Source organism: Giraffa tippelskirchi, chromosome 14, assembly GCF_054371585.1.
Source record: "Giraffa tippelskirchi isolate mGirTip1 chromosome 14, T2T-mGirTip1v1.2.pri, whole genome shotgun sequence".
NCBI classification, from domain to species: domain Eukaryota; kingdom Metazoa; phylum Chordata; class Mammalia; order Artiodactyla; family Giraffidae; genus Giraffa; species Giraffa tippelskirchi.
The window spans coordinates 70,872,359-70,890,732 of NC_137288.1; the positions used below are offsets into that span (position 1 = coordinate 70,872,359).

Below are 18,374 nucleotides of genomic sequence, written 5' to 3' on the forward strand. Positions count from 1 at the left end.
TCTCTAGACTGTGAACTCTCGGGGAACAGCAGTGTATCTTTTTTTTTTTTTTTTTTAGGTATAAAATGAGTTCTCAACAACTACCAGCCAGTTGATTTCAGAGTTAAATCATGAATAATTAATTCTCTTGGAAAATGTCAGGAAAACATGTCTGATAAAGAACTGAATTTGTTGCATAAGCCCATGAAATACTTTGTATCCCCCCCTACCATCAGCTGCAGGTCCCCAGGCACGCTTTGACCAGAAAAGTTGCCTCTCCTGGGAGAAATGAAGGAAGCTGAATCTGCGTCTACAGGCTGCCTCCCGGGTCTACTGCTCTCCTCCCCGTTGGAGCATCTGCTACTACTTTTCTTGTCTTTGCTCCCCTTGACTAGAAAGTGAAGGGGAAAGTTTTAGTCGCTCAGTTGTATTTGCGTCTTTGCGACCCCATGGACAGCAGTCCTCCAGGCTCCTCTGTCCATGGGATTCTCCAGGCAAGAATACTGGAGTGGGGTGCCATTCCCTCCTCGAGGGGATCTTCCCGACCCAGGGATTGAACTCAGGTTTCCTGTACTGCAGGCAGCTTCTTAACCAACTGAACTATGACTGGACTATCTGACCCTTTGATCAGTTGATACTTTTAAGGCTCTTGACATTTGTACCCTTGTTTTAGATTCCACGTATAAGCAATATCATATGATATTTGTCTTTCTCTGTCTGACTTAACTCACTCAGTATGACAAAGAGTATGGCATGGAAAGGGGAGAAAAAGAGTCCTTTATCGTGGAGAAGCCTGACATCCTACCTCAGTGATAGGCCATGTCGGCAGCAGGCATCCTGAATATGATGAGGAGAATGACGCTTAACCTCTGTGGTCTTCTTCCCTCCGAACCCATAAGCCCTGACTAATTGTGAGGAAAACATTAGACAAACCCAAACTGAGGGCCATTCCATAAAACACCTGCCCAATCAGTCTCAAAACTGTCAAGGTCATCACAAGCAATGAAGTCTGAGAAACTAAGGAGACGTGATGATTATGTGATAGCCTGGACAGAACAGTAGGACAGAAAAAAGACATTAGGTCAAAACCGAGAAAACCCAAATAAAATATGGACTTTAGTTAATAAAAATGTACCACTATTGATTAATTAGTTGTGACAAGTGTACCATCGTAATATAGTAAGATACTGAATACAAGGTATATGGTAACTCTATGTAACATTCTTGTGATTTTTCTGTTAATGCAAAACTATTGTAAAATTAAAAGTTTATTAAATGTTCTTTTCAAAAAGGCCTAGAAGTTACCCAGCATATATAGGTGTTCAACAAGTGGCAGATTTATTATTTTTTAAATGACTTTTTGCCATTTTGAAAAGTAAAGGAAACATTTATTTGGTTTAATTTGAACTTCTTTGATTACTTATGAGGCTGGACTGTTTGTTTTTTAAGTTTCTCTTTGCTTCTTACATTCACGCCCCTCATCTAGTTCTATTGCTTCTTGGTTAGGCTGTTGACCTGGCTGTTCTAGGATGATCAAACTTCCCAGTTTATCAGTGACAGTCTTCATATATGCCTGTTGTCCCTGTTAATGACTATATGATCCCCTTTCATTTAGAAAGATGAACCATACGGTCGCCCTACCGCGTCCCGCCACTGGCCTCCTGTCTTGTCTCCCGCATCCCTGTCCTGCCCATCTGGCTGCTAATCCTTCCTCTGTCCCTGCCCAGTGCCCACAACATGCCCTGATGATGAAACAGAGTAAACTTTTTGGTGGCTAATAGTCTTCTGCTAAAAATACTCAAAGTATTCTGTTAGATGACTGCATTTTGTAAAAGCTATGGTCTTCAATATAAATTACAACCCAGTTCAGTACCGCAATGCTCAGTTTTCAGTATCTGGAAAGAACACAGTGTTCCAAATATGTGAAGCCACGTATGTGAAGCCCCTTCCCCAAATCCTGTGTTCTGAAGGACATTTTCCTCTGCTCCCATCCTCTGAGCTGGACTGCATTCAAGGCCACCCCCAGAGGCAGGCAGGAGGGTACAGAGTTGTATGCACACAGCATCTCCCAGCCTCCTCAGGAAGACAGCCCCTTTCTCTCCCTCCCTCCTTCCGCTTTCCTTCCCCTTTTTCTTCCTTCCTTTTCTTACGTGCCTTTTACTTCTCCTTCTTCCTTCCTTTCTCCCTTCACCTCCTTCTGCCTTGATACGAAGGTTGTTTATGGTTCAATTTACCTCCCGACTTCATTTATTATGCAGATAAACTCATTGAAGAAAACTAGAAAATAAAGATAGGCCAAAAGAAAAAAAATCCACACCCACAGATAACAATTATTGACATTTTTGTGTGTCTCTCTGTATCTGCTAGGGGCAGTGTACCTGGCTCTGACACATACTGGTTGTGTGACCCTGAACAAGCTGCTTAACCTTTCCAAGTCTCTGTTTTCACATGTGTAAAATGGGGATAAATTATATATATATATGGTTAAAATATACCATATATATATATATGTGTGTGGTTAAAATATACCATATTTATATATATATGTGTGGTTAAAATATACCGTATTTATATATATGCTGCTGCTGCTGCTAAGTCACTTCAGTCATGTCTGACTCTGTGCGACCCCATGGACGGCAGCCCACCAGGCTCTCCCGTCCCTGGGATTCTCCAGGCAAGAACACTGGGGTGGGTTTCCAGTTCCTTCTCCAATGCAGGAAAGTGAAAGTGAAGTCGCTCAGTCGTGTCTGACTCTCAGCGACCCCATGGACTGCAGCCTACCAGGCTCCTCCGTCCGTGGGATTTTCCAGGCAAGAGTACTGGAGTGGGGTGCCATTGCCTTCTCCATTTATATATATGGATGTGGCTAAAATATACCATATCATTATTTATGTCAGGATTAAACAAGATAATATATGTAAATCACTTAGGACAGTGCCAAGAACAGAGCACATGTGCAGTAAGTGGTCAGCGTTACTAGGAATATCTGTTCTATCAAACATGAGATCATACCAACATTCCAAATTTGGTACCTGGTACTTTGTTCAATGAAATACAAAACTCTTTGTGATTAAATATAGATCTATATTGTCATTTCTTATATTTACTTCTTTGTTTTTCATTTTTATTTTGAAATATAATGATGGAAAGCATATGTTAAAAAATAATTACTGAACATAATATATTCCCACTACTTTAGATCTACCAGAGGATTACAACCTTTCTCTGAGTTATCACCACTCTCACACATGAAAGCAGGGCCACTAAACAGTAACGTCTGGCTAATGACGTGTTTGGCAGCCCCTTGCCCTTATAAACCCCAGATCCTCAAACCTAGATGTATCATCAGAGCCTGGGACTAAGCAAGAGGCTTAATAAGCTCCAAAAACAACCCAAGCTAAATATAAATAGTATGGCTCGACAAAGTATGAGTTTTAGGCAGTGTTTTTGTAAGTTTATTTCAGCAATTGCCTCTTTGGGGGCTTATTGTTCGATTGGGAGGGTTGTTGTTTGTCGTTGTTGTTGTTTGCGTTGTTCAAGAACAAGGGTTCAACTTGTATTGGATTTCATAGCTGAAAAATAGAAATCAGAAAACAGTATAGAAAATGTAATTTCTGTTTACTCTTAGAAAACAGAACCTTAGAAACAACTTCAAGAGTAGAATCACAACACCAAGAATGAGTATTGAGTTCTTCAGTATTTGACTAGATTTTCCCTGTTGAGAAGAAATCTGGGAGGGCCCATCTGGGGGACATACAGAGGCACGTGTGCTCTTTGACGGCTCCAACCTAACAGCAGTAACATCAGAGTCCGCTAAGGCATCTGACAGTCTCTATGTTTCTGAATACACCTTCACAGAGCACTCTGTAAAAATCAAACATAATGCCTGCGAGTCAATTAAAGGAGACTTGACATTATAGACATCTTCCTGTCAGTTAGTAAGTCCACTCTATCTACTATAAGAAGTCCCTGACAGGGGCTTCCCTGGCTGTCCAGGGGTTAAGACTTTGAGCTTCTACTGCAGAGGGCACAAGTTCAATCCCTGGTCTGGGAACTAAGATCCCACATGCTGTGTGGCCCCAAAAAACAAACAAACAAACCAAAGCAAGAAAAGCTCAGTTACTAAATAATATTTCCTGCACTATTAAAAAAGAAAATAACCAAAAAATCCATGATGAATAAAATATCAAAGTTTAAAAACAGAAGAAGTCTCTGACAAGGACAATTAGCACAGTCCCTGGCATTTCAGGCAGTGATAAATAACCCGTTGAACTGACTTGGAGGTAAACTGCTGTAAAATGCGGTATGGAACTCCGGTTTATTGGTTAGGTGGAGCACGTGTCTTCAAAGTATCCTTCAGCTTAAAGCACGTTTATTAAGGGCTTACCAAGCACCAGATGCTGTAATAGTTTTACTTGCCTGCCTCACTTTTACCCTCTGACACCTGCAAGGGAACTGTTAGCATGACTTGACTCTCATAGACAAGGAAACTGCGGCCCCGAGAGGTCAGTCACCCACCAAGGGAGCACAAAGCTAAGAGGCGGAGGGGTGAGGCGACACAGGGGCCGCTCCTGACCGCGTCGCTCCCTCGTGGCACATCCTGGAGCCGTCCGTGACACCAGGACCAAGTCCAGGCCCCGCAGTCAGACCCTCCTGAAGCTCACTGACTGTCAAGCTAAGACTGATGAGAAGAACTAACATAACACAAATGAAGGTCATGAAGCATGTGGGCATTTTGATCCATAAAGTGAATAGTAATTGAACTTATTCCAATTTTTGTACAGTTCACGGTTCTGTCAGAGAACTTTCTCTCGGTTCTTTCAGAATGCTTTCTCTCAGGCGTCTGAGATAAGGAAAGACTGAGAGAGAAAACGCGGTAAACTTTCTATGTTTAGCCCTGACTGTGACAGCATCTGAGGACAGGACTCAATGTCAAAATAATAAGATAAAAACAAAGCATTTTTCACCATATTACAGTCTGTACATGCTTTCTCATTATATCTTCACAATTCCTAGAAATAAGTATTTCTATCCTTCTTCTACAGATCAGGAGATTGAGAAACTCACAGGACAAAGACGGTTATTCAGGCCACTGAGCTGAGCCCACAGCCTGACTCCATCATTTCCTCTCTCTGTGAGCCTGAGCAAAGCTGGCACTCTGCCCATTACATCAGACTGCCTCTCGCGTGCCACACAGGCCAACCTCAGACAAAGCCGTGACGGGGGCAGGGTGCCCTCCATATCTCCCATTGTCCCATAACCCTTCTCTTTGGCCTCCTTTCAGTGCATCCATTTCTCCCAGGTTCTCAAGAGTCTCATCCTGTCCAGGTTCTCCCTGGCAGAGAGGAAAACGCTCCTGTTTTCTTGATGATAATCTACATCATAAAATGAACCTAATACAGGCCAGGCATGATGCTAGGTACAGGGAGACAAATATGAATAGGAAGCTGACCACTGCAAAGAGCGCACAGCTCAGCTAGGGGAAGCAGGAGGGGTGTTGCTATCCTAGAAAATAGGTGGAACAAGCTGTTTTTATTTTTAATAAATATAACAGCTGATAGATATAATTTTCAAGTCATATAATTAACCCATTTAAAATAGTCCAGTGGTTTTTAACATATTCATAGAGTCAAGAAACCATCAACACAATCGATTTCAGAACATTTTAAACACCCTCCAAAGAAATCCTGCATACATTATCCTCTTCATTTCCACCTATACCTCCTACACCAGCCCTAAGCAACTACTAATCTACCTTCCATATTTATAGATTCGCCTATTCTGGAGATTTTATATAAATGGAATTTTATAACATATGGTCTTTTGTAGCACAGTGTTTTCAAGACTCATCCATCTTGTAGCAAATACCAGTACTTTCTTCTAACTGTTAATAACATTCCATTGTATGGATGGACCACATTTTGTTTTTCCAATCATCCGTTGGCCAACATTTGGGTGTTTCCACCATCTGACTATTATGAATAGTTCTGTTATGAATATTCAGGTAAAAATTTTTATGAGGACACATGTTTTAAACTCTGAGACTAAACCTAGCAGTGGGATTGTTGGGTTTAACCTTGTGAGGACGTGACACGTTCTTTCTAAAGAAGCGGTGCCATTTTCCGCTCCCATCAGCAGTGGATGAGGGCTCCAACTTCTCCATATTCTCATCAGTACTTGTTACTGCCTGTCTTCTTTTTCCTAGCCATCCTAGAGAATGTGAAGTGCAACCTATTTCATCATGGTTTTGACTTGCATTTCCCAATAACGAAATTCAGTTCTAGACACCTCGAATTTGAGATGCCTGTGAAACATGTAGAAAGCTTCTAAAAATTCAGCTTTAAATTTAGTGGAAATTCTGAACTTAAGATGGATGCTATAGTTACACTTAGAAGCCATCAGTGTAAAAATCTAAAAGAAAGCATTTCTATTTGTGGAATTTAAGCATTACAGCATTAAGTAGAAATTATCTGGGACATGGGATTCTCCTAAGAATTACAAAATTGCACCACATGGGTAACTTCCCACTCCCATTCACACCCAAGAATAGCCTTGGCTAAACTGTAATCAGGTTTTTCATGTTTTGTGTTATGTCCAAGGACTTGCTGAATTAGACACCCTGCCTATGGGTTTAAATCCTGACTTACACACGACCTACTGCTCGACTTGGGGACATTTTACTTACCTTCTCTAAGTTTGTTTCCTTTGCTGTAAATGGGGAATAAGCATGGATATCCCCATCCTAAGGTTATTGTGAGGAATACAAAAGAAATAGAAAAGGGCTTGGCACATAGTAAGCACTCAATTAATGAAGGTTGAATAACCAGCTGAATCAATTCATTAATTAATAGAAATAATTGACAAAAAAAGGATCTAGCACAGTGACCTGCATGCACTCAGTAAGTGGTCAACAGTTACTCTTCATACTCAGTATACGCAAGCCGTAAAGATGAATGTACCACAAGGGCACTGCTACCAGCATCCTTTGACCAGAACAGAATGTAAACGGTAGATGTCTTCATACGTTCTGCCCCATTGGCAGGTGGCTCCCCGTGGGCTGTGAGACAGGAAGAATTCACGTCCTCAGTCACTCAGCGCTTTCAGCCGAGGAAACGTGATTTGTGAGCCACCGTGCTCACTGTCCTCTTCCATCAGGCCATTTATGGCCCTTACAATTCCCCTCTTGATGAGAATACATAAAATATTATTGGCCCTGTGTGCCTGCTGTATAATACACGGAACTTACAATAGACATTATTAAATATTGTTAAATGAAGGGCTGAACAGGTGCACTGAAACGACAGCATGTTGAAAAGATTCATTAACCCCGCTGATGCCGTAACAGGCTACATTTCCTGATTTCTCCTTGCACAAAAATCATTGTTAGATGGTTCAAAGAGGGCATGCAGAAAGGAAGTTCTGGGTTAAGAGCATTGCCCTCGGGGTCAGGAGTCTGGGCTGATAGTGTCTCTGGCCTTCACATGACCTTGAGCAAGTCACTGTACTCTGAACACTGACATGAGAGTTTGGACAGTATCGTGTCTAGGTTCTTTCCCAACTTTGGCATTGTTTGAATCCATAAAAATACTCCACATAGAATTTATTTCTACCACTCGTTTTTCCCCTCAGTGAATTCTCTATTCATTTTATCTGCACTGTGTTTTCAGGTTGGGTTGGAAGAAACATTAAACACAAATAATCTCAAGGTAGAACTGCATAAATTGATTTTATTTGGCACCGATACCTCAATCGAGTGCAGAGGACTTGGGAAGTAGAGGGAAGGGATGTGGATGACCAAGAATAAATGTTCTGAAGCTAGAAAGTGGGCTCAATGGTATCACAACAGGTGCGCTTCTGCTCAGCTGACGGGTCACTACTGTTTCTACATTCAAAACCACTCGTTTCTGTTTCCAGCTACTTGCTCTGCACTGGTCTCCACACGGTAGCTCTCCACCCTTCACTGCATTGCTGCCGGTTTCTCTTGCTTTCTTTCCCTTCATCTCCTCTGCCACTGATTGCTCCCAAAGGACATAACCAATTTCTTCCCTGACATCATATGTGCTCAAGTGCGTGGAGCATGACAGGAAAAAGAGAGGGACTGATTCAGAGAAGACAGGGAGGTGGAGAAGGGTTCTGGAGAGGACCCTGCCTCTCTGCCAAGGACATGTGCTCCTGTCACAGGTATCTGACACAGGCAGACAGACAGACAGAACAGACAGATCCTTTGGGCAAACCAGCCAAAAACACATAGAGTACTTCAATTTTTTCAATATGTTATTTCAAATAATTTTTCTGATAAATAGTTGTAGACACTGGCCACTAGTATATATTTATTTTTAACAAAGAAAAATGATTACTGACTGTCACACTTCCTACATAATAAAGTGGCAGTGTTCAAGGGAAGACCTACCAATGCAAGAAGAAATGTTAATAGTCAACCACAAAAAAAGCAATGTCTAGATTCTGAAACTCTCAGAGGAGAGTGCAATGTGTCACATATAACAGGGTGTTCAGAGCACTTTTCTGTGTCTATACAAGATAGAATCCTGCATTTCTATAGTGGCATAAACTTATCCTCATTTCATTGTTTCAATTCATTTTACAGTTCAAACTAAAAGGCATTTTAATAATTACAATGCATATTAGCCTGAACTCACATATATGACTTTTTTGCAGACTTCAAGATTTCTTAGAGCAGAAGAAAGATATCCTCCTATTTTCACAACACTGTGAACCCGAAGGAAACTTAAAGGACCAGTAGATCAAATTATGAAACCAAGAGAAGGAGGACTATCACACAACCCAAACAGCACTGAACTTACATAAAGAAAAACTAATAGGTGAGCTTATCAAGAAAAATGAAAATATGTTTGGCATATTCCTATTCCAGATAATTTGTTTCCAGAAAGAAAATAATTATATATTCACACTAGTATATTAACCACCACCTGTCTTCAATAGGCTATTTTAGCTTTTTCTGGGGCAAATGATTTATTGCATTAATGAGTTTCATCAAGTATTTCAGAAAACAGTTTCCCGATTATGCCTTCTGAATAATTCTCCCCATGGTGAATTATAACTAATTCTTCATTTCTTTCCTATAATAAGATTACATATCATTTCCTTTGTCAGGTGACTTCACAGAGCCCAGCAGTACCAGTAAACTAAAATGCCACATTGATTTTCAGCTTAGCCATGTGACTTCCCCTACCCAATAGAATGTTGGTGGGCACGATGCAAACAAAGCCTTTAAATCTGTTTGCATCATTCGGCTTGACTCTTGTGCTTCTGTCATCTGTCACGAGAAAATCATGTCCTGGTAGCCCTTAATTCCAGAATGAGAGATATACCAAAGAGTCCTAAACCCTACCATCAGCCTGAAGCTGATATGAAGGAAATTTAAAAAAAAGAAAATACATCTTGTAAACCACTAAGATTTGGGAGCTGTTTGTCTTATGGTTTATCACAGCCAAAGCTGATCGATACACTCCCTCTGTATCAGTTACCTACTGCCACAGTCATGCTGTGTAACAAAGCAACGACAACAAAAGACGTATGACTTAATAACTACTCATTGTTACTAATAACAGGAAAATCGGCTGGACAGCTCTGACCTCAGCGGGGTTCAGTGAAACTTACTCATGCGTCTGTAGTCAGCTTCAAGTCAGCTAGGAACATTTTCTGGTCTTGGCTAGACTCCACAGCATAGCTGGGAACTTGGCTGAGCCAGATGGGCTTACTCAGCTCTGCCTCACAAGGTCTCTCACCCCCCAGAAGACCACACTTGTGCTGAGTACACAGATACCCTGAGGCCTAGGCTTTGAACCGCTGCTCGAGGCCACCGTCACTTCTGCATGCTGCTGACCAAAGCAGAGCACAAGGCCACCCAGACTCAAAGGAGAGGAAGCCAGCTCCACCTCTTACAGAAAGAGCTGCAGTCACACGGCAGAGGGTGCAGATACCGGGAAGGCAGAACTTCGGAAAGAGCCAGATTAAGGGCTGGAGCCTATCCAGGAACTGTCTGTTCTTTTTATCGGGAGGACCAAATACACCGTAAATACAAACGCTGCACACGGAGGGATTCAGTGCAGTGCACGGAAGAAGGTGAGACAGAGAAACGCTGACTGGGGGCTTCCCTGCTGGTCCCGTGGCTGAGAATCTGCCCTGTGGCGCAGGGGACACCAGTTTAACCCCTGGTCCGGGAAGATCCCACACGCCGCGGGGCAGCTGGGCCCATGGGCCACAACTACTGAGCCGGGCCCTAGAGCCCAGGCACCTCCGCAATGAGAAGCCCACAGTAGCACCAGAGAGTAGCCCTGCACTCCACAACTAGAGGGAACTCAAGCAGCAACAAAGGCCCAGTGCAGTCATAAATAAATACATACTGAAAAAAAGCACTGAATGATTTTTGTGCCCATAAGATAGTCACACTGACAGCAGGGGCACCTAGTATCTTTGGCAAAGCCACCTTCCTTTAAGCATTTAATGGCATCCAACTTGGACTCCTCACTTACTTTGTGTCCTTTCAACATTCCCAAATTCTGTTTATTCGGTAGAATACTTTTCATTTAATAGGAATGCTTTATTATTCATTTATATACTTCTATCCCCAAAAATGTATGATCTAGATTGATTATAATGTGATTTTTAAGTCTTTTATGTACACCTCCAATCGTGGTCCCTGTTTTGTGGAATTTACAGACTGTAGTGTCTTTGTATTTTACCATCCACAATGACTTGCTTAAAATTCTAAACTCACTTGGTTTGGGGTTGAGAAAAAAGTGACTTCTGCACTCAGTTTTCCTCTCACTTTAGGAACTATTCATCTTATAATATTTTGTATCATATAAATAAAAACCAAGAAAATGCAAATAAGGAAGCACCAAGCAAAATACTGGTCATGGTGACTTGCCAGGCGGAGCACCTATCTTAGACCATCACAGTGGTTTCCCAGAACTTTAACCAGGTCTGGTTCAATGAGGACTACCCGACACACTTACCCCTTATAATCTTCTATTTTAGTTAATATACCTCACAAGGCCCAAGAAAATATAGCCAAGGCTTTAAATGGAGAAAAAAGAGCATCAAGAAATCTGACTAAAACTAGAGACTACTGTGTGCTTTCAGAGAAGTCAGATCAAACACCATTTTGTAAAATTTGTAAGGATTAGAGGGAGCAGTGAAACAAGAATCTTTGTAACAAGATCGTTGAACCATTAGAAAACCAAAAGGCACTTTCTAAAGCAGTCCTTTGATAAAGCCTCCTCTCTCGGGAAGGTTTGCAGTCAGTCATCTCCTAGCAGTCCGCAGTGGTATGCAGGCCTGGTCCTCCGAGACAACCTCTTACCCGCACTGATTTGCCCTCAAGTCTATGGATCTAATGGCTCCCCGGATTCTTGGAAAAATGGTGCTTGACGGATTGGAACCGTGGCTTTGCTGTGCACGAACAAACATATACACATCACCTTTTCTCTCCCAGTCTCATTGCTGAGCAGGCTCAGGGCAATAAACTTGGAGAAATTTTATGATGGAGAGGGTATGAGAGGAGACTCCATGAATGGATGGAAGAATGAAGGAAGGAAGAGGACAGGCATTCTTTTTATCTTTGTAGTTTTTGAATGTTTATATTTTGGATTGCCACTTTGAGTAATACGTAGCCTGTTATATCCATTTACATTCTGAAGCATCCATAAACCTATTTTTGTTTTTAATTGGAGGTGAATTGCTTTACGATGTTGTGCTGGCTTCACCCAGACATCAACATGTATCAGCCACAGGTGTACACAGGTCCCCTCCCTCTTGCCGTACCTCCCACCCCTCTAGGCTGAAACAGAGCACAGAGCGAGCCTCCTGCATCACACGGCGCATCCCACTAGCTGTCTACTCCACATACGGCAATACGCATGCTTCCACCCTCCTCTCCCAATGTGTCCCTCCCTTGAGGAGTTCAGTTCAGTTCAGTTGCTCAGTCGTGTCCGACTCTTTGCAATCCCGTGAACCGCAGAACGCCAGGCCTCCCTGTCCATCACCAACGCCCAGAGTCCACCCAAACCCATGTCCATCAAGTCGGTGATGCCATTCAACCATCTCATCCTCTGTCATCCCCTTCTCCTCCTGCCCTCAGTCTTTCCCAGCATCAGGGTCTTTTCAAATGAGTCAGCTCGTATCAGGTGGCCAAAGTATTGGAGTTTCAGCTTCAACATCAGTCCTACCAATGAACACCCATGATCTCCTTTAGGATGGACTGGTTGGATCTCCTTGCAGTCCCAGGGACTCTCAAGAGTCTTCTCCAACACCACAGTTCAAAAGCATCAATTCTTCGGCGCTAAGCTTTCTTTATAGTCCAACTCTCACATCCATACATGACTACTGGAAAAACCATAGCCTTGACTAGATGCACCTTTGTTGACAAAGTAATGTCTCTGCTTTTTAATATGCTGTCTAGGTTGGTAATAACTTTCCTTCCAAGGAGTAAGTGTCTTTTAATTTCATGGCTGCAATCACCATCTGCAGTGATTTTGGAGCCCAGAAAAAAAAAGTCTGACACTGTTTCCACTGTTTCCTCATCTATTTGCCATGAAGTGATGGGACCAGATGCCATGATCTTAGTTTTCTGAACGTTGAGCTTTAAGCCAACTTTTTCACTCTCCTCTTTCACTTTCATCAAGAGGCTCTTTAGTTCCTCTTCACTTTCTGCCATAAGGGTGGTGTCATCTGCATATCTGAGGATTTCTCCCAGCAATCCTGATTCAAGGTATTCTTAATCACACTGCGGCCCAGTTCTTCTCCCTCCGTGGACTGAGCTACCATCACATTTGTTCACTGACCTGTCCCCACCACCAAGATTCTTAGGGGTTATGAAACCAAACTCCTCTAGGGGGCAGTTCAGTTCAGTTCAGTCGCTCAGTCGTGTCCGACTCTTTGCGACCCCATGAATCGCAGCACGCCAGGCCTCCCTGTCCATCACCAACTCCCAGAGTTTACCCAAACTATGTCCATCGAGTCGGTGATGCCATCCAGCCATCTCATCCTCTGACGTCCCCTTCTCCTCCTGCCCCCAATCCTTCCCAGCATCAGGCTCTTTTCCAATGAGTCAACTCTTCACATGAGGTGGCCAAAGTATTGGAGTTTCAGCTTCAACATCAGTCTTTCCAATGAACACTCAGGACTGATCTCCTTTAGGATGGATTGATTGGATCTCCTTGAAGTCCAAGGGACTCTCAAAGAGTCTTCTCTGACACCACAGTTCAAAAGCATTAATTCTTCGGCTCTCAGCTATCCTCACAGTCCAACTCTCACATCCATACACGACTACTGGAAAAACCATAGCCTTGACTAGATGAACCTTTGTTGACAAAGTAATGTCTCTGCTTTTTAATATGCTATCTAGGTTGGTCATAACTTTCCTTCCAAGGAATAAGCGTCTTTTAATTTCATGGCTGCAGTCACCATCTGCAGTGATTTTGGAGCCCAGAAAAAAATAAAGTCTGACACTGTTTCCCGATCTATTTCCCATGAAGTGATGAGACCAGATGCCATGATCTTAGTTTTCTGAATGTTGAGTTTTAAGCCAACTTTTTCACTCTCCTCTCTCACTTTCATCAAGAGGTTTTTTAGTTCCTCTTCACTTTCTGCCATAAGGGTGGTGTGATCTGCATATCTGAGGTTACTGATATTTCTCCCGACAATCTTGATTCCAGCTTGTGCTTCTTCCAGCCCAGCATTTCTCATGATGTACTCTGCATATAAGTTAAATAAGCGGGGTGACAATATACAGCCTTGAGGTACTCCTTTTCCTATTTGGAACCAGTCTGTTGTTCCATGTCCAGTTCTAACTGTTGCTTCCTGACCTGCATACAGGTTTCTCAAAAGGCAGGTCAGGTGGTCTGGTATTCCCATCTCTTTCAGAATTTTGCACAGTTTATTGTGATCCACACAGTCAAAGGCTTTGGCATAGTCAATAAAGCAGAAAGAGATGTTTTTCTGGAACTCTCTTGCTTTTTCAATGATCCAGAAGATGTTGGCAATTTGATCTCTGGTTCCTCAGTCTTTTCTAACACCAGCTTGTACATCTGGAATTTCATGGTTCACGTATTGCTGAAGCCTGGCTTGGAGAATTTTGAGCATTACTTTACTAGAGTATGAGATGAATGCAATTGTGCAGCAGTTTGAGCATTCTTTGGCATTGCAGTAGGCAACATAAACAAAGTAGGTCAAACGGGCCTGCTGGGCTCCTTGGAGGTCCATGCCCTATAAAAGAGAGAGTCACTTCTGACTCTTGCCATGTAGGAATGTGAAATCCCAAGACGTTCAGTGATGAAGGGACACAAAAGAAAGGTATGATTAAGAGGTTTGGGGAAACAGGAGATTTCACGTGAAATCTTTCCATTTCAGAATGTTGAAAACAGTGGCAGGCCAAAGAAACTAGATCTGCAGGCTGGATGCAGCAATTTGGATCCTCAATTTGCAATATACATTTTAGAACGGTGCTTCTCAAAGCGTGGCCTACAGATCAGAACCTGTCCACACACTGTTTGTTCCAATCTGTGGCAAGATCGGAAGCCAACGCTGAGTTCAGCTGACATCTTTTCCACAGGGAGAGTGTTCCTTATAGAAGACACAGAGCATTGATTTACATTCTGGCACAAGCTCCTGATCTCATTGTGGGTGAAATTTGGGGGAGCACTACTCCAGAAAGGATCACTCAAGGACCCTTCTCATGGTACTGTCTCAGAAAACTGAGAACCAGTACGTTGGCTCCTTGAAGCCCAGTACTCTGTGAAGGATAGGGAAGGGAAAAGGAGAGAGAACTCCAGTAGAATCCAGAAAGTTGCTCGCAGGAGGCCCTAGACTAAGTCAGAACAGTAGGACCTGCCTGGAATCCAGTGGATCTGAGTGTTCAATATGGGCAGGCAGGAGGTCAGCCAGCCAGAACAATTCTTCTTTTCCTTCTCCCAACCTACCCAACACCTGGACTCTCTCAGGCACCCGAGAGTTGGGTGTCATACTTGGCCCAGATATATTGCATGTCATGGATGTTCTTTAGTAGAACTTATTCATTCATTTATTGCTCATTTGCTCATCAGTACCACCCCATCCCCAGTCCCACCACAGAGTACAAGCTCCAGAAGCACAGGGTGTCTAGACCAGTGCCTAGTGCATAGTTAATATTCAGCAAATATCAGGTGAATGAATGACATTATAGCAAAGTTACACAAGACAGGAGCACACATCATGCTATTGAGACTGATAAAACAATTTTTTTAAAGAATGTTTCCAGAAGCTGGCATGTACCTTTCTCAGGAACTGTTGAGTAAAGCCTGTTTGCATTTCCAGGTCAAAAGAGAAGTTCAATGGTCATTGAATATGGTACAGAATACGCTTGAAAGCCAAGGTCTTTGTAAAAAAAGACTGAAGTTGGCAGATATGAGAATTCAGAATGAGGGTTCCCAGACACTGAGCCATTAAGTTATCGACTGTCTTTTAAGAATAGATTCATTTGTCTGCAGAAGTTTAAGAGAGACTCAGCCCAAAGGTGGAAGACCAGGCAATGGCCTCAAGTTCTGTGCAAGCCTATGTGTGTGGCTAATGTTAAAGCAGAGAATGGAGCTCTGACCATGAGTTTGTTGAATGACTGAGAGGTTGAAATCTCCGTCTTGTTCACTAAAATTCCTAAAACTAACGCTGCTTATCAATCATACCCCTTTTCTTACAGTCTCTTGGTCTCCCTTGTTCTCTCATAATTTCAGATCCATTATGTTGGAGTTTTGTGACCTCTTCTAATATTAAGAAACTCATTATTTTTCCAATCTCCTTAACCTATTTCCTCCTATGCTCAGTACTAGTAGAAGAAGAGGGTCACTCTAAATGCTTTTTGTAAGGCTTCATTCTATGCTCATCATTCAAAAGGTCTTTCTTTTGAAACGTATCAATTATTAATATCATACTTCCCGAAACTTCATCACCATCTTCTACTAGAACCTTCCTCCAACTGCCTCACAGGCTTTGATGCTTGGCTCAGAATTTGCTAGTCTGCCCTGGTCCTGCCAGTAGCCATATTATTTTCAGGGCTCTAACAGTCATTATTATATTAAGCATTATGATGTCTTCTATTTATTGAGCGCCCACCATGTGTTCGTCACTATGTTTTTTTCTTTCTTTTTAAAAATTATTTTATGTTATTCTTGGCCTAGCTGGGTCTTCACTCCGCCGCACCCAGGCTTTCTCTAGTTGCAGAGGGCAGGGACCACCCTTTGTCATGGTGCCTGGCCTTCTCATGGCGGTGGCTTCACTCGTTGCAGAGCACAGGCTCTGGCTGCACGCGTTTCAGTAGTGGCAGCTCGCAGGCTCTAGAGCACAGGCTCAGGAGTTGTGGTGCATGGGTCTAGTTGCCCCACAGCTTGTGGAATCTCCCCAGACCAGGAATCAAACCCAAAGCCTTGTGTTGGCAGGCACATTCTTACCCTCTGAACTACCAGGGAAGTCCTACTGTGTGGTTCCTAATCTAGCTTACAGACACTAGTTCTAATCTATAACAACCCTACAAGGTAGGTTTCATCCTCCATTTACACAAGAAGGATGGATGATTCAGAGAAATTACATACCTTGCCCAAAGTCACAATTTAATTAGCAACAGAACCAGAAATTATTATTTGTGCCAAAGCTCAAGCTCCTTCTAAGCTTCCCTAATAATAACAAAGATGGTTATCATTTTCTGAATGACCACTATGTAACAGCCATTGGCTTTATACTAACTATTTCTAAATCACTCAAAAACCTCCACAATCTAAATCATTCCCACTTTAAAGACAGGAAAAGTGAGGCTCAGAAATGTTATGTAACCTATTCCAAGTCATACTAGTGGTCAAAGATTTAAATTCAGATCACTCAAAGTGAAACATCTCAGTTGACGCCTTGGTAAAACTCTACTCCAGTTTTCTGTCACTGCATATAAACCACCCAGATTTAATGGTTTAAACCAGTAATAATCATATATTTTCCTCTCAGATATACAAGTTGGGCAGGGCTTAGCAGGGAAAGCTCCTCTTTGCTCCATGTGACATTAGCTGGGGTAGTACAACAAGGTTTGAAGATCTTCTTCCCAATGGTTCACTTTGAGGACTGCCAAGTTGGTGCTGGATTTTGGCTGGTTCTTCAGCCTGGGCTGAGGGTCACAGGCCTGGTTGCCTCTCCATGCGGATCTCTCCACACGGCCTATGCTTCCTCAAAACATAGGAGGTGAGTTACAAAGACAAGCATCCCATGAGAGAGCTAGATAGAAGTTGTACACCTTTGATGACCTAGTCCCAGAAGCCACACAGCATCGTTTCATTGCATTTTATGTTAGAAGTCAATCACAAAGTCTGGCTCATATTTAAGGGGAAGTGAATTAGACACATAAGGAGGAATATCAAATAATCTGTAGAAGTGTTAAAACCTACCACACACACTTCTCCCACAATGTCTCACTGATTTCATCTCCACTCTGCTAACCTACCCATGAAAATAAAAACACTTCAACTTAGTATCACTGAAGACAATGTCAAACACAAGAGTTTGCCTCTGGTTCCCAAGGAGAACCTCAAGTTCAGTTCAAACTTGTATCGGTTGGTGATGGTGGTACTAGAAAAACTACATTCGTGAAACGTCATCTGACTGGTGAATTTAAGAAGTATGTAGCTAACTTGGGTGTTGAGGTCCATCCTCTTGTGTTCCATACCAACAGAGGACAGATTGAGTTCAATGTATGGGATACAGCTGGTCAGGAGAAATTTGGTGGACTGAGAGATGGCTATTATATACAAGCTCAGTGTGTCATTGTAACGTTTGATGTAACATCGAGAGTTACTTACAAGAATGTGCCTAACTGGCATGGAGATCTGGTACGAGTGTGTGAGAACATCCCGATTGTGCTGTGTGGCAACAAAGTGGATATTAAGGACAGAAAGGTTAAGGCAAAGTCAACTGCCTTCCACCGAAAGAAGAATCTTCAGTACTACGACATTTCTGCCAAAAGTAACTAACTTTGAAAAGCCCTTCCTCTGGCTTGCTAGAAAACTGATTGGAGACCCTAACTTGGAGCTTGTCGCCATGCCTGCTCTTGCCCTGCCAGAGGTGGTCATGGACCCAGCCTTGGCAGCACAGTTTGAGCACGATTTAGAGGTTGCTCAGACAACTGCTCTCTCGGATGAAGATGATGACCTGTGAGAAAGTGAAACTGGGGCCCAGCGTCAGAAGTTTATAGGCAACTGTCCTGTGATGTCAGTGGTGCAGCGTGTTTGCCACTTTATTATATAGCTAAGCAGAACATGTGCTTAATCTTTGGATGCTGAAGGAAACGGATGGGCTTTGGAGTGAATGTGGCAGTTTAAAAAAATTTCAGTTTTTGGACCTGC

General features: G+C 42.6%; 1 long non-coding RNA gene and 1 pseudogene across 2 annotated transcripts in view; one reads left to right on the forward strand and one right to left on the reverse strand.

The window, feature by feature from the left end:
• The window catches only part of LOC145534780 (uncharacterized), a 473,223-nt gene that overhangs the window by 426,139 nt on the left and 28,710 nt on the right, over nt 1–18,374 (reverse strand). The window lies entirely within an intron of this gene.
• Nucleotides 9,834–18,186, forward strand: LOC145534265 (GTP-binding nuclear protein Ran-like; annotated as a pseudogene).